The following is a 15,674-nucleotide window of genomic DNA, read 5'->3' on the forward strand; positions in this document are numbered from 1 at the left end:
GGAAGCTTAATAAGACTATGTGCGGATCTCTCAGCAGAAACCATAGAGGCAAGAAGGAAGTGGTGTGATATATTTAAGATACTGAAAGAGAAAAACCGCCAACCAAGAATCCTATATCCAGCAAAGCTGTCCTTCAAATATGAGGGAGAGCTCAAAATATTTTCTGACAAACAGACAGTGAGAGACTTTGTGAACAAGACACCTGCCCTACAGGAAATACTAAAGGGAGCACTACAGGGTGATAGAAGACAGGAGTGCAAGGTTTGAAACCCAATTTTGGGAGATGGTAGCACAGCAATGTAAGTACACTGAACAAAGGTAACTATGAATACAGTTGAGAGAGAAAGGTGGGGAGCATGTGAGACACCACTGTGGGGAACCAAGCTTTTCATGTCACTTAGACCATGTCTGGGTTGGTGACCTGGAACGCTGGGTCACAAGCTTGCATGGAATGCCATTGTAGGCATGCCCTGTAAAGATGTGTGTCTTGTAACTATGACAGCAGCATTAACCATTGACCCAGATTGTTCCTTCTTATCTGCAGCAGGATGTAAAGATTAATATCTGAGAGACCCTGAATGCTTTTGATCACGTAGCGTAGTTTAGCTTTGTGTAACAAATGAATAAATAACTGGAGCACAGGTGCATCAGCACCCACTTGGCACATGATGCTGTGGGTCCCCTGCTCCTTTAAATCATAACTTTGTATCTGTGTCTCATTTCAGCGTCGCCCTGTCAGCAACAACTGGCGCCCAATGTGGGGCATGAAGAACCGGACCTGGTTCCTGACAGAAGAATCGCTTGAACAACTGAGGTATAGCAGCACTGGAACTTGGGTGGAGGTAATGGCCGTCTTTTGTATGCATTCCTTGTAGAACGACCCCGAGCATTTTAAGCAGGGTAATGGGTAATGTTGAAGGACACAATAAATATGTGCCATATATTTTCCTCTTGCGGCAGCTGCTGCGGGCCGGCGGTGTCAAGGTGGGGAAGTCACAAATCTTAGAATTGCTGCAGGTTATTGAAAAATACTGCCCTTGTTTCCCTACCCTTGGCTCTCTTGAATTGCACGACTGGGAGTGGGTAGGTAAGGAACTGAAACAAAAACATATGCAAGGAGTTAATTTACCTGTTACTATTTGGTCTACATGGTCTGTAATTAAGTCTGTTCTTGAGCCTCTAAAAACTGATGATGAGGAGGAGGATGGGGAATCTAGTGATAATCCTAGTCCTGATCTTCTTTCTGAAGGTGAGAAGGACGATAAAGATCCTATAAAACCTGCTAAAGTCTTTTATTCCTGTCAATGCCCACAACCTCCTTCTGCTCCTTGTTTAGACAAATGGCCTCCTCCTCCTCCACCACTTCCTCCTGCACCTAGCAATACCCAGGCACTTAAGCCTGCTCACCTTTCAGGTGTGCAGCAGGGCCTGGCAGAGGCTAGGCGGCAAGGAGATTTAGAGGCTATATGTTGTCCTGTTGCCTTCCTTGTTATGATTCTTGAAGAAGTACCTCCTGGCCAAGATGCTAATAATCCTGGTGGACTTTATACTTACTTCCATGAATTTTGGTAGCACAGGCAAGGCTGGAATTTTTCTCACAGAGGCTCTGCAAGAGCCACACCCTATGTGTACTCTTACAATTCATGGACATAGCTTTACTGGGCTTATAGATACGGGTGCAGATATTTCTATTATTAGTCAGCAACACTGGCCCTGACATTGGCCATTGCAAGAGGCACGAATTACTGTTGTGGGCCTAGGCTCCCCTCAAGGGCTTATGCAGAGCGTTCACATCTTACCTTGCCTTGGCCCTGAGGGACAGAAGGCCACCCTGCAACCTTATGTGGCTGCTCTTCCTCTTAATCTTTGGGGCAGAGACCTACCTGAACAATGGGGTGCTACTGTGCATATCCCCCCTCCTAGTGGGGTTTACAGTAATCAAAGCCACAACATGATGGCAAATATGGGGTATGTCCCTGGCCATGGGCTTGGTGCACGTTTGCAAGGTGCCCTTTCACCCATACAAGTCTCACCAAAATGTGATAGATTAGGTTTAGGATATAAACTTTTTAGTGGCGGCCGCTGTTCATTTGCCTCCCCAACCTGTCCCATTAAGGTGGACTACAACAAAACTGGTATGGGTAGAGCAGTGGCCGCTTACAAAAGAAAAATTAGAGGCTTTGCATGAGTTAGTTCAAGAACAATTGTCCTTGCAGCATATCGAAGAGTCTTTTAGTCCTTGGAATTCTCCTGTGTTCCCAATAAAGAAAAAATCTGGGAAATGGAGAATGTTAACTGACCTAAGAGGTGTTAATGCTGTTATTCAGCCTATGGGACCTTTACAACCTGGGCTCCCAAATCCTAGCATGATTCCTGAAAACTGGGCCTTAGAGGTCATTGATATTAAAGACTGTTTCTTTTCCATCCCCTTAGCCAACCAAGACAAGGAAAAGTTTGCATTTACTATTTTGTCACTTAACAAAGCTCCTTCAAAATGATATCAGTGGAAAGTCTTACCACAGGGAATGCTAAATAGCCCCACAATATGTCAGCACTGTGTGGACCATGCCTTTCAGCCAGTCTATTCAAAATTTCCTAAAGCCTACATCATCCATTATATGGATGATATTTTGTGCTCTGCACCTCAGGAGACTGAAGTAGACGCTTTGTTCTATGCTGTTCAAAAAGCTTTACAGGATGTAGGATTGCATATTGCTGCTGACAAGGTGCAACACACTTTACCAGTACAGTATTTGGGCTCCATTATTGACAGACTTACAATTTGACCCCAAAAAGTACAACTCTGCAGAGATGCTGTTACCACCTTAAATGATTTACAAAAACTACTAGGGGATATAAATGGGCTTTGCCCCAAAGTAGGCATAGCTAACTATGAGCTCTCCAACCTATTTTCTCTCCTTTGTGGGGATTCTAAATTAAACAGCCCTAGATCTTTAACTTCAGCTGCAGAAAAGGAATTACAATTAGTAGAAGCTAAAGTTCAACAAGCTTAGATATCCCACATTGATCCCACTCAACCTTTGTCTATCCTTATCTTTTCTACTCCAAAATCCCCCACAGGTTTGCTTTTGCAAAATGAAAAACTTGTAGAATGGCTATTTTTGCCTAATTCTTCAGTAAAATCCATATCCCCTTATTTAGATCTTCAAGCCACCTTGGTTGCTCAAGCAAGGAAAAGAGCAAAGCAACTTAATCGTTTTGACCTCTGCCTCATTGTGCTCCCAGTAACAGCTAAAGAACTCTCAGTTATTTTGCAACAACATCTAGCTTGGCAAATTGCTCTAGCTGACTATGTTGGCCAGCTGGATAATCATTATCCAGAAAATGACCTTTTCCAATTTATTCACTGTACACAATGGATACTGCCAAAATATACTTCTTTTGAACCTTTGATTAATGCTCCCATTGTGTTCACAGATGGATCATCTAAAGGTCGAGCTGCCTATACTGGCCCTAAGGCCAAAGTTTTAAATCTTCCTCATTTCTCTGCCCAGCAAGCTGAACTGGCTGCAGTAATAGCTGTTTTAACAGATTTTCCTGAAGCCGTTAATATTTTATCTGATTCTGCCTATGTTGTTCATGTAACTAGTAAAATTGAAATGGCAACTATTAAGCAACAGTTGCCTCCTTGTTTATTTAACCTTTTTCTTGAGCTACAATCAGTTGTGTGTGCTCGTATCACTCCCTTTTACATCACCCATATTCGTTCTCATACCAATCTTCCAGGCCCTCTAGCAGCTGGCAATGCTGCTGCAGATAAATTATTGCTACCTGTTATTTCAGAAGCTTCTTACTTTCACTCACTTACTCATCCTAATGTACAGGGACTACTGTCTCAATTTCCCCTTACTAGAGCACAAACTAAAGATATTGTCTCTTCCTGTCCAAATTGTCAACTTCTTACTGCTCCTCCATTACAGGAGCCTGGTGTCAACACTCATGGTTTAGCCCCTAATGATTTATGGCAAATGGATGTTACTCATATTCCCTCCTTTGGCCACTTAGCCACTGTTCATGTCAGCATTGATACATACTCTGGCTTTCTTTGGGCCACTGCACAAACAGGTGAAACATTTCATCATGTTTGAGCTCACCTCTTTGCCTGTTTTGCTTCTATGGGCTTGCCCCATGCTTTAAAAACTGATAATGGCCCAGTCTATATATCTGCAAAATTTGCTAGTTTTACTACAACTTGGAGCATCTGTCATACTACTGATATTCTTTATAATCCTCAAGGACAGGCAATTGTTGAACTTGCCAATAGTACATTAAAAACTATGTTGCAAAAACAAAAAGGGGAAGATGATGGAACTCCCCATGAGAGATTATCAAAAGCCTTATTTACTTTAAATTTTTTAAATTTTTATGAAAAACTGGGCGGCACTGCTGCAGAACGGCATTTCCCGACTGAAAAAACACCAAACCATCGCTTTCAGAAAGCACCTCCCATATGGTGGAAGGATGTGTTAACCAATGAATGGACAATGGGAAAATTACTAACATGGGGATGAGTTTATGCTTGTGTTTCCCCAGGTGACGGACGAACTCCAATTTGGATACCAGCCTGACGACTGAAGCCATACCATGGAGCCAACAAGAAAAAGAAAATTCCTGTGGGACCTCGAGCCACCGATGATGCAGTTCCAGGGTCTGACACTGAAGACAACAGTGATCGGGTCAACACCCTGAACTAGGGAAACCTGACACCCAACTTGGGGACAGATAAAAAAGCTGTGTCGGGATGCTGAAAAACAAGTTCAGCAAGCTCAGCTGCCTATGACAGGTCCTAACCTGATGGCAGCAATGTTGGCTTTAATTGCTATTGCTGTGAGTATATCTCCGGCATATGCTCATTCTGGAAATAATACCTATTGGGCTTGCATTCCTAATCCTCCATTGCTACAGCCTGTAGAATGGGATCATCCCTCTCCCACTGTATATTTTAGCAATGGTACTTGGCTGCCTCCTCCAATTGATGAAAGACTTCCTCAGTTTCCTGAGGAGGAAGGAAAGAACTATTCTCAACCATTAGCTTTTACACATTTACCTTTGTGTGTGGGACAGGGTGAAGGATGCCTGGCCCTGACTTGGCAAGCATGGTTATCAGTCATACCCAAGTGAGATAATGTCTCCAAAGCATCCCTGTTCCTAATATCTGGCTATAGTTTTGCCTACAATGAAAATATTACTATTCAGGACCATGCTCCACAACACCCTATTTGTTACATACCAAAACACTGGTCACCAGAAATGCAAAGAGTATATTGGGATAATTGTAGAGCAGTTAGTGGAGTGTTAGTGCAGAATGGTTCCTATGGAATTGTAACTGACTGGTCCCCTAAGGGGTATACAGTTCAGAATTGCACTAATGCAAAGTGATCTGATTATAATAGACTAAAATGGGAAGTTCATAATTATAATCATTCTTATAGTATTCAAACCTGGCAAGATATCCTATTATTTGGCACGGTGTTGGCTGATCCCCACCCAAACCTACTTTAAATAATTCCTATGTTCAAGATACACTTTGGAGGCTCCCTATTAGTTTGCATAACATTTCCAGATGGAATGGGAATTATACAATTAAGATTAATTATACTCTAAATTTTACAAAAATAGATACTTTTGGAATACAAGCCTGTGTTAGAGATCCTTGTCTTTTGGGTAGGAAATCTCACTATTAATATTATTACTAAGGAAATCAACTGTATGGAGAATAGAAGTTGTTCACTTTATACTTGCTTGAATAACACCACAGACTCTAAAAATATTACTATTGTAATTCTTAGACAACACAAAGGCCTGTGGCTCCCTGTTTCACAGCACAGATTTTGGGAATCGTCACCTGATATGCATATGTTACTACAAATTTTAGAAAAAGTATATAAAAGAACAAAGTGATTTCTTGGACTGTTAATAGTGTTTCTGATTGGCATAATAGCTATTGCAACCACAGCTGCTGTTGCAGGAACAGCTCTACATCAATCTATTCAAACTACAGCATTTGTTCAAAAATGGCATAGAAATGTGAGTAAAGCATGGGAGGAACAGTTACAAATTGACAAAGAAGTTAATGTTCATCTTGTAGATCTAGAGAATGCTGTTCTCCTTGTAGGGGAGGAAGTTGAGAACTTCAGATACCGGTTTAAGTTACAGTGTGATCGGAATACATCAACATTTTGTGTCACTCCCCATAAATATAACGACACCCATTTTACATGGGATAGAGTCAAGAGACATTTAATCGGACATCATGGTAATCTTACCATGGATATTTTAAAATTGCAAGAAACAGTAGATAATATCCAAAATGCTAACCTTAGTGTTCTATCACAATCGGAGACAATGCAAGGTATTGCTGATGGCTGTGAAAAATTAAATCCTATAGTATGGGTTAAATCCCTTGGTGGTGGGTTCCTGGGTAGTATTCTCCTAATTTTGTTAATCATCTTATGTCTTTGTTTAGTCCTCAGATGCACAAGAAAAACCCTCTCAGATCTAAAGCAGAAAGAAGCTGCTTGGTCCATCCTGTCTGCATTGAAGAAACAAAAAGGGGGACATGTGGGGAACCAAGCTGTTCATGTCACTTAGACCATGTCTGGGGTGGTGACCTGGAATGCTGGGTCACAAGCTCGCATGGAACACCATTGTAGGCATGCCCTGTAAAGATGTGTGTCTTGTGACTATGACAGCAGTGTTAACCATTGACTCCAGATTGTTTCTTCTTATCCACAGCAGGATGTAAAGATTAATAACTGAGAGACACTGAATGCTTTTGATCACGTAATGTAGTTTAGCTTTGTTTAATAAATGAATAAATAACTGGAGCACAGGTGCATCAGCACCCACTTGGCACACGATGCTCTGGGTCCCCTGGTCCTTTAAATCATAACTTTGTGTCTGTCTCATTTCAGCATCACCCTGTCAGCAACACACCACAAGAAAGGAGGAAAGATAAAGACTGGGACTGTGTAACTTGGTGAAATCTAGAGTATTCAACAATTGTGATAAAATGTACAAATATGTTATTTTATGAGGGAGAACAAGCAAATGTCAACCTTGCAAGGTGTTAAAAATGGGGAGGCATTGGGGGAGGGATGCAATCAGCATAAACTAGAGACTGTAACTAACAGAATCATTGTATTATGCTTCCTTTAATGTAACAAAGGTGATATACCAAGGTAAATGCAGATAAGAGGGGGGATAGGGGAGGCATGTTAGACACTTGACATTGGTGGTATTGTCTGATTCTTTATTCTACTTTGATTTAAGGTTATTTTTCCTTTTGCTGCTTCCTAGCTGTCATTTTTTTCCTCTTTCTTTTGCCTCTCTACCTTCTTTGACTCTCCCTCCTGCCTTGTAGAAGAAATGTAGATGCCCTTATATAGATAATGGTGAAGGTGGTGAACACATAAATGTATGACCATGCAGAGAACCATCGTTTATTTACTTGGGATGGAATGTATGGTGAGTGAACAAAACTGTATTAAAAAAAAATGGGTTGATGACAAAACCTTGAGGGCAATATACTGAGTGAAATAAGCCAGACACATAAGGACAATTATTGCAGGGTCTCACTGATAGAAATTAATTATAATATGCAAACTCATAGACATGAAATATAAGGTACCAAGATATAGGACAAGGCTTAAGAATGGGGAGCGGTTGCTTAGTATGAGCAGAATGTTCAATTAGGATGAACTTAAATGTTTGGAAATGAACAGGGGTATTGTAGCAAGATGTGAGAATAGCTAACAGTGCTGAATGGTGTGTGAATGAGGTGGATAGGGGAAGCTCAGAGTCATATATGTCACCAGAAGGAAAGTTGGAGGTCAAAAGATGGGAATGTATAAAACTGAATCCCATGGTGGGCAATGTCCATGATCAACTGTACAAATACTAGAAATCGCTTCCATGAACCAGAAGAAATGTATGACAATACAATTAGAAGATAATAATAGAGGGGCATATAGGGAAGAACCATATACCTATTACAAACTATATACTACAGTTAGTAGTATTTCAACATTTTTTCATAAACAGTAACAAATGTACTATATCAATACTATGAGTCAACAATTGAGAGGGATTGGCTAGGGATAGGGGAGGATTAGAGTTTCCTTTTCTTTTTTCATCTTTCACTTTATTTCTTGTCTGGAGTAATGAAAATTTTCCGAAAATTGAACAAAAATTAAGTGTGATGGATGCACAGCTGTATGAGGGTACCCAGGGGCAAGTGATTGCACACTTTGGATCTTTGGATAATTGTATGGTATCTGAACAATCTCAATAAAAATGAAAAAAAAAGATCATGGATTTGTTGGGGACATAATAGGTTCAAATCAACACATTCCAGCATCGGGACCTGAGAAAGACATGTTCTCTCCAAAAGGAAAAAAATACATTAATTCCATCACAATATAGATAAACACCAAGTCTTATTAAAATGAGTTACAAGCATGGTCTGTCATAAGGCAAAATTCCCCTTTGGCTATGGGATCAAAACCATTAGACAATAGGACTTTCCACAAATCCTTTCTGGAAAATTCCATCTCCAATCCTGGCTTGTATTGAAATGGTTACCTGGTTCCAGGTTTCACTAAATCCTCATGTGGGGCTGTAAACCCTGGAGTTTCAATTTCTGGAAGCCCAGGATTTTCCAGACCATCAATTTCTGGTTTCTTAGTAGCCAAGAGTTCAGTTCTCAGCTTATCTCTTTCCTCTTGCATTTTAGTATAAGCTGCAAGGAGAAGCCAGGCTGCATTTTTGACATTTTAGTTTGGAGATCTCTCCAGCTAAGTATTCCAACTCATCAATTTCAAATTCTGCCTTCCACCCAATGACTGGACTTAATTTGGCCAAATTCTCTGTCACTTTAAAACAAGGATCACCTTTCTTCCAGTTTGCAATGTCACATTCAGCATTTCAGTCTAAGACCTTGTCAGAAGTATTTTTAGAGTCCATATTTCTACCTATAGTCTCTTCAAAGCAATCTAGGACTGTTTATCAACCTTCTCACAATTCTTCCAGAATCTTCCCCTTATCCATTGAAAAAGCTGATCCAACTTGTATATATACCATGTAAAATGTGTAATTTTGTACTGTCATTTGTCCATACCCTGATTAAAGGGAGTGTGAGTCACAAGGTTTTCACAATCACACATTCACAAATATAAGGTATTTAGTTATAAAATCATCTCCAAGAATCCAGGCTATTGCATTGTAGTTCAACAGTTTCAGGTATTTCCATCTAGCTATTCCAATATACTAAAAACTAAAAAGGGATATCCATGTACTATCTCCAGCTAAGTATCCCAGCTCATCACTTTCAAATTCTGCCTTCCATCCAATGACTGGACTTAATTTTGCCAAATTCTCTGAGTTTGCAAACTCAGCAGCACCCGTTTCCTTGTACCAAAATCTGTTCCCATTTTATAGAACTGCCATTATGCAAAATACTAGAAATCTGTTGGGTTTTATAAAGGGGTTTATTTGCTTACAAGTTTAGGGTTCTGAGACTATAGAAATTTCCAAAATAAAGTACCAACAAGAGGATACCTTCACTGAGGAAAGGCTGATGGCATCTGGAATACCTCTGTTAACTGGGAAGATATGTGGTTGGTACCTGTTTTCCTTTGTCCCTGGGTGCTGTTTTTCAAAGTAGCTTTCTCCAAAATGTCTCTGAGTCCTGACTTCACTCATCTCTCTCAGCTGCTGTGCATTATTTCTTCTTTCTCAAAGTGCATTTCTGTATAAGTGTCTGTGGTTCCTTTCTTAGCTTCTCTGGGGCAAACCCTTTGCTTCATCTTTTAGCTTAGCACATCCAAACATTTTTCTATCTGCATCTCCAAGCATCTCCAAGCATCAGTGCCTTTTTAAGCTCTTGAGGTCTCTTAAGTAGTCCAGTGAACTAATCAAGACTCCCTAAATGAGCAGGGTTCACACCTCCATGGAAATAATTCAGAGTTCTCACCCACAGTTGAGTGGGTCAGATCTCCATGAAAACATTCAATCAAAAGATTCTACACCACAAGTTTGGATTAAAAGTTCATGGCTTGAGGATCCAAGATGGTGGATTAGGAGAGAGAGAGCAAAATACTTCTCTATGAAAAACACTAGATAAAAGACAGAAAGTGCTCCAGAATGCCAGTTCCAGGGTCGTACCAGCTGGACAAGTTCTGCTACGTCCACAGTGACTGTGCACTTGCTGAAACTGAGAGTCTGCATTCAGAAATGAGTGAGTGAGGCTGCTAGGGAAATGGCAGCCATGCCATGGTGTGGAGAAACTGGGGTCAGCATTTGGAGGTGAGTTAGTTTAAAAACCCAAAAGCAGCTGCAAATCTGGCAGCAAGAGCCATGCAGTCAAGCACAGTAGGGAGTGCTTTTCACTCCCCAGGCACCCACAACAGTATCTGGTATGGACAATAGCCATTCACACACCTGCAGCTAATTTTCCAGGATCTGGGAAGGCAGAGGTCTGTGGAAGTGGGAAGTTACCATGCCCAATGCTGCCATTTTTTCAGTGGGCTTGGAAAGCCCATGTGTAGTGCCATGACCCAGAGCTACCCTAGGGGATTCTGCTCACCTGTGATGTGCAGTCTTCCCTCTGTGGAGGACTGCAGAATGCCTGGTTTAGAAACAGGTCCCACATGGAAGTCCCAAGGGCCCTACACCAATCCCAGGGACTTGTGGACCCACAGCAATGAGAGATTGTGGGGAGTCTGAGTTGAAGGGTTGGACTCCTGCAACTGCATTAAGTCTCCATGAGTGGTTGGGAGAGTTGAGTCTTAAAGCCACCTTCCCTCCCTAACAGCACAGGGCACACACACCCACATTCGGGTCTGGCTGCACCAAATGCACATGGAAATTTGGTGCACTGATTGGACCCCCACAAGATTTAGACCCCACTCACTACATAGATGAAGTTGGGGAGAACTGGCTTGAGAGTAAGAGGTAGCTAAGGGGCAACATCCACTGGCAAGTTAGGGAAAGTGTACTCTATGAAGCTGTAGTTCTGACAATTATAGATAATTGTTCAAACAAGCTTGCATATGCAAAAAGAATCCTATCAAGATAAGTAAATGCCAAGAGGCCAAAAACAACAGAAAATTTTAAAGCGTGTGAAGAAACCAGAAGATATGGATAACCCAAACCCAAACATGAAAATCAAAAAATCAGAAGGGACACTGTACTTGGAGCAATTAAACAAAGAAGTAATCAAAAACAAGATCATGGAACAGGATATAATGGACATGAAGAAGACCCTAGAAGAGCATAAAGAAGAATTTTCAAGAGTAAATAAAAAAATAGATGATCATAGAGAAATAAAATAAACTGTTGATCAAATTAAAAGCATTCTGGATATGCACAGTACTAGACTGGAGGAAGTTGAGTAAAGAATAAGTGAACTGGAAGAGTGCAGGCTTGAAAGTGAAACTACAAAAGAAATAATGGAGAAAAAAATGGAAAAATTAGAAATGGATTTCAGGGACATGATGAACAACATGGAGTGCACAAATATAAGAATCATGGGTGTTCCAGATGAGAATGAGAAGAGTAAAGATCTAGAAGAAGTGTTCAAAGAAATTGTTGAGAAAAACTTCCCAGCCCTTCTAAACAACATAAATATGCAAATCATAGGTGCCCAATGAATGCCAAACAGAATAAATCCAAATAAAACCATTAGAAGACCTATACTGATTAGATTGTTAAATGCTGAAGAGAAGGAGAAAGTTCTGAAAGCAGAAAGAGGGAAGCAATTCGCCAAACACAAGCAGAACAACATACAACTAAGTAGTGACTACTCAGTGGCCCCTATGGAGGTGAGAAGGCAGTGGTATGACATATTTAAAATTCTGAAAGAGAAAAATTTCCAACCAAGAATATTGTATACAGCAAAGCTCTCCTCAAATTTGAGGGAGAGCTTAAAATCTACACAGACAGATGTTGAGAGAATTTGCTAACAAAATACCTGCCCTACAAGAGACACTAAAGGGAGCCCTACCAGCAGAGAAACAAAGAAAGGAGAGAGAGAGATGGATAAGGGTTCAGAACTAAGGAGATTTAGTAAGGGTACATTAAAGAAAATGAGAGAGAGAGAAAAATATCATTGACAAACAAAAACCAAAGGATAGGATGGCTGATTCAAGAAATGCCTTTACAGTAATAACATTGAATGTGAATGGATTAAACTCCACAATTAAAAGATATAGATTGGCAGAATGTGTTAAAAATATGAACCATCAATATGTTTTTTATAAGAGACTCAACTTAGACCCAGAGACACAAAGAAATTGAAAATGAAAGGATGGGCAAAAATATTCCATACAAGCTACAGCCAAAAGAAAGCAGGAGTAGCAATATTAATCTCAGATAAAATAAACTTTAAATGCAAGGATGTTACAAGAGACAAAGAAGGTCACTATATATTAATAAAAGGGACAATTAAACAAGAAGAAATAACAATCATAAATATCTATGCACCCAATCATTGTGCCCCAAAATACATGAGAAAAACATTGGCAAAACTGAAGGAAGAAATGTTTCCACAATAATAGTGGAAGACTTCAATACATCACTCTTTCCTATAGATATATCAACCAGACATGGGACCAATAAGAAAACTGAAAACATAAACAATCTGATAAATGAGTACGAATTAACATATATATTTATAGAACATTACATCCCAAATCACCAGGATACACGTTCTTCTCTATTGCTCAAGGATCTTTCCCTAGAATAAATCATATGCTGGGCCATAAAACAAGCCTCTGTAAATTTAAAAAGATTGTAATTATTCAAAGCTCACTCTGATCACAATGGAATACAATTAGAAGTCAATAACCATCAGAGACTTAGAAAAGTCACAAATATCTGTAGATTAAACAACACAGTCCTAAACAGTCGGTTAAAGAAGAAATAGACAGAGAAATTGCTATATATAGTGAGATGAATGAAAATGAGAACACAACATATCAAAACTTATGGGATACAGCAAAGGCAGTATTGAGGGGGAAATTTATAGCTCCAAATGCATAAATTAAAATGGAAGAAAGAGCTAAAATCAAAGAATTAATGGAGCAACAGAAGAAGCTAGAAAATGAAAAGCAAACTAATCTTAAACCAAGTAGAACAAAAATAACAAAGGTTAAAGCAGAAATAAATGACATAGAGAACAACAACAAAAACAAAAACAATACAGAGAATAAATAACACCAAATGTTGGTTCTTTGAGATCAACAAGACTGAAAAACCCCTAGCAAGACTGACACAATCAAAATGAGAGAATACCCAAATAAAGTAATAAATGAGAGAGGGAACATTACTGTGAATCTTAAAGAAATTTAAAAAAAAATTAAGAGGATACTATGAACAACTGTATGCCAACAAACTAGATAATGTAGAGAAAATGGACAATTTCCTGGAAACACATGAACAACCTAGACTGACCAGAGACAAAAAAGAATAATTCAACCAACCAATCTCAAGCAAAGAGATCCAGTTAGTCATCAAAAAGCTTCCCACAAATAAATGCCCAGGGCTAGATGGCTTCACAGGGGAATTCTACCAAAATTTCCAAAAGGAACTGACACCAATTGTTCTAGTTTGCTAAAGCTGCTGGAATGCAAAACACCAGAGATGGATTGGCTTTTATAAAAGGGGTTTATTTGGTTACACAGTTACAGTCTTAAGGTCATAAAGTGTTCAAGGTAACACATCAGCAATTGGGTACCTTCAAAGGAGGATGGCCAATGGTGTCCAGAAAACCTGTTAGCTGGAAGGCACGTGGCTGGCATCTGCTCCAAAGTTCTGGTTTCAAAATGGCTTTCTCCCGGGATGTTCCTCTCTAGGCTACAGTTCCTCAAAATGTCACTCTTAGTTGCACTTGGGGTATTTGTCCTCTCTTAGCTTCCTTGGAGCAAGAGTCTGCTTTCAATGGCCATCTTCAAAATATCTCTCATCTGCAACTCCTGTGCTTTCTTCAAAGTGTCCCTCTTGGCTGTAGCTCCTCTTCAAATCATCACTCACAGCTGCACTGAGTTCCCTCTGCCCACCAGCTCATTTATATGGCTCCACTGATGAAAGCCCACCCTGAATGAGCAGAGCAACACCTCCATGGAAATTATCCAGAGTCATCACCCACAGCTGGGTGGGTTGCATTCCAAAGAAACACTCAAAGAAATCTAATCAACACTGATAATGTCTGCCCACACAAGATTACATCAAAGATAATGGTGTTTGGGGGGACATAATACATTCAAACTGGCACATTCCACCCCTGGACCCCAAAATGACGTTATCTTTCCATATACAAAAGACATCATCCCACAACAATATCACAGAAGCTTAAATTATTTCAGTAACAATAGTTAAGTACAAGATCCCATCAAAATCAATTATAGGCGTGGTCAGTCCTAAGACAATTCTCCTTTAGCTGTGGATCTGTGAACTTAGAACAAGTTATGCACTTCCAATATACAAAGGAGGGACATTCATAGGATAAACATTCCCATTGCCACAAGGAAAAACTGAAGGGAAAACAGGGTTAACAGGAGCAAAACAGTTCCTAAAACCCACAAGACAAACTCCATTAGATTTCAAAGTCTGAGAGTCATTAACAGAGCGAGGTTGCATCCTTGGGGCTTGAGAGAACGGGAGTCTAACCCTTCGTAAGGGCTTTTGTGGCAGCCCTTTCCTCTCCAAATGCTTGGATGAGTGCTCCAACATATCTAAACATTGAGGAGACCACCTTCTTGACCCCACCCTCCTCAAACACCAGGGCAGCGCCCAGACTCCCTTCCATCTCCGGGGCACATGCTCAACCCCTTCAGAAGAGTGTGGTGGCAGCCAGGCTCTCCCCAATTCCCTGGGAATGTGCTCCACCCTCTTTGGGGCTTGGGGTGGCAGAACATTTCCTCAGCATCCAGGTGGAAGGCCCACCCTCGACCTCCAGGACAAACTCACCCTTTCCATGCTGCTCCACTCCCCCAGCCCAAGACCTCTTGACTCCAGATCTCAAACTCCATGACTCTATCTTTGAAGAAATTTTTCCTTCAATTTGTTCCTTGTCTGTCTCCTCCAGTCCAGACTGGCAATGGCTCTGTCTATAAAGATCTTGCAAAAATTCTGTTGGCTTCGCGTGAAGCACACAGGGGTCAAAGCCATCAGACAATAGGACTTTCCACAAATCCTTTCTGCTTAACTCCTTTTGCAATATTGGCTTGTACTGAAATGGTGGCTGGGTTCCATGTTTGGTTACATCCTCATGTTGGGCTGTAGCTTCTGGGGTTCCACCCCCTGGAAGCCCATAATCTTCCAAGCCATCAGCTTCTGGTTTCTCTGAACCCAAGAGTTCAGTTCTAAGTTTATCTCTCTCTGCTCACATTTTACTATAAGCTGCAAGAAGAAGCCAGGGTACATCCTCCACATGTAGTCTGGAGATCTCCTCAGCTAAGTATTCCAAGTTGTCACTTTCAAATTCTTCCTTCCATCTGACACCAGGACTCAATTTTGCCAAATTCTCTGCCACTTTAAAACAAGGATCACCTTTCTTCCCGTTTGCAACAACATTCATCATTTCTGCTCAAGGCCTTGTCAGAAGTATCTTTAGAGTCCATATTTCCATAAACAGTCTCTTCAAAGCAGTTTTG

General features: G+C 40.5%; 1 long non-coding RNA gene across 1 annotated transcript in view; it reads left to right on the forward strand.

The window, feature by feature from the left end:
- Positions 1-7,057, forward strand: part of LOC119525580 — a 75,607-nt gene extending 68,550 nt beyond the window's left edge. Inside the window, exons 2-3 of the long non-coding RNA XR_005214980.1 lie at positions 726-842; positions 4,555-7,057. This is a non-coding gene — a long non-coding RNA (uncharacterized LOC119525580). The remainder of the gene's footprint in view (positions 1-725; positions 843-4,554) is intronic.
- The last annotated feature ends 8,617 nt before the right edge of the window (positions 7,058-15,674 follow it).

Source organism: Choloepus didactylus, assembly GCF_015220235.1.
Source record: "Choloepus didactylus isolate mChoDid1 chromosome 25 unlocalized genomic scaffold, mChoDid1.pri SUPER_25_unloc2, whole genome shotgun sequence".
NCBI lineage: Eukaryota > Metazoa > Chordata > Mammalia > Pilosa > Megalonychidae > Choloepus > Choloepus didactylus.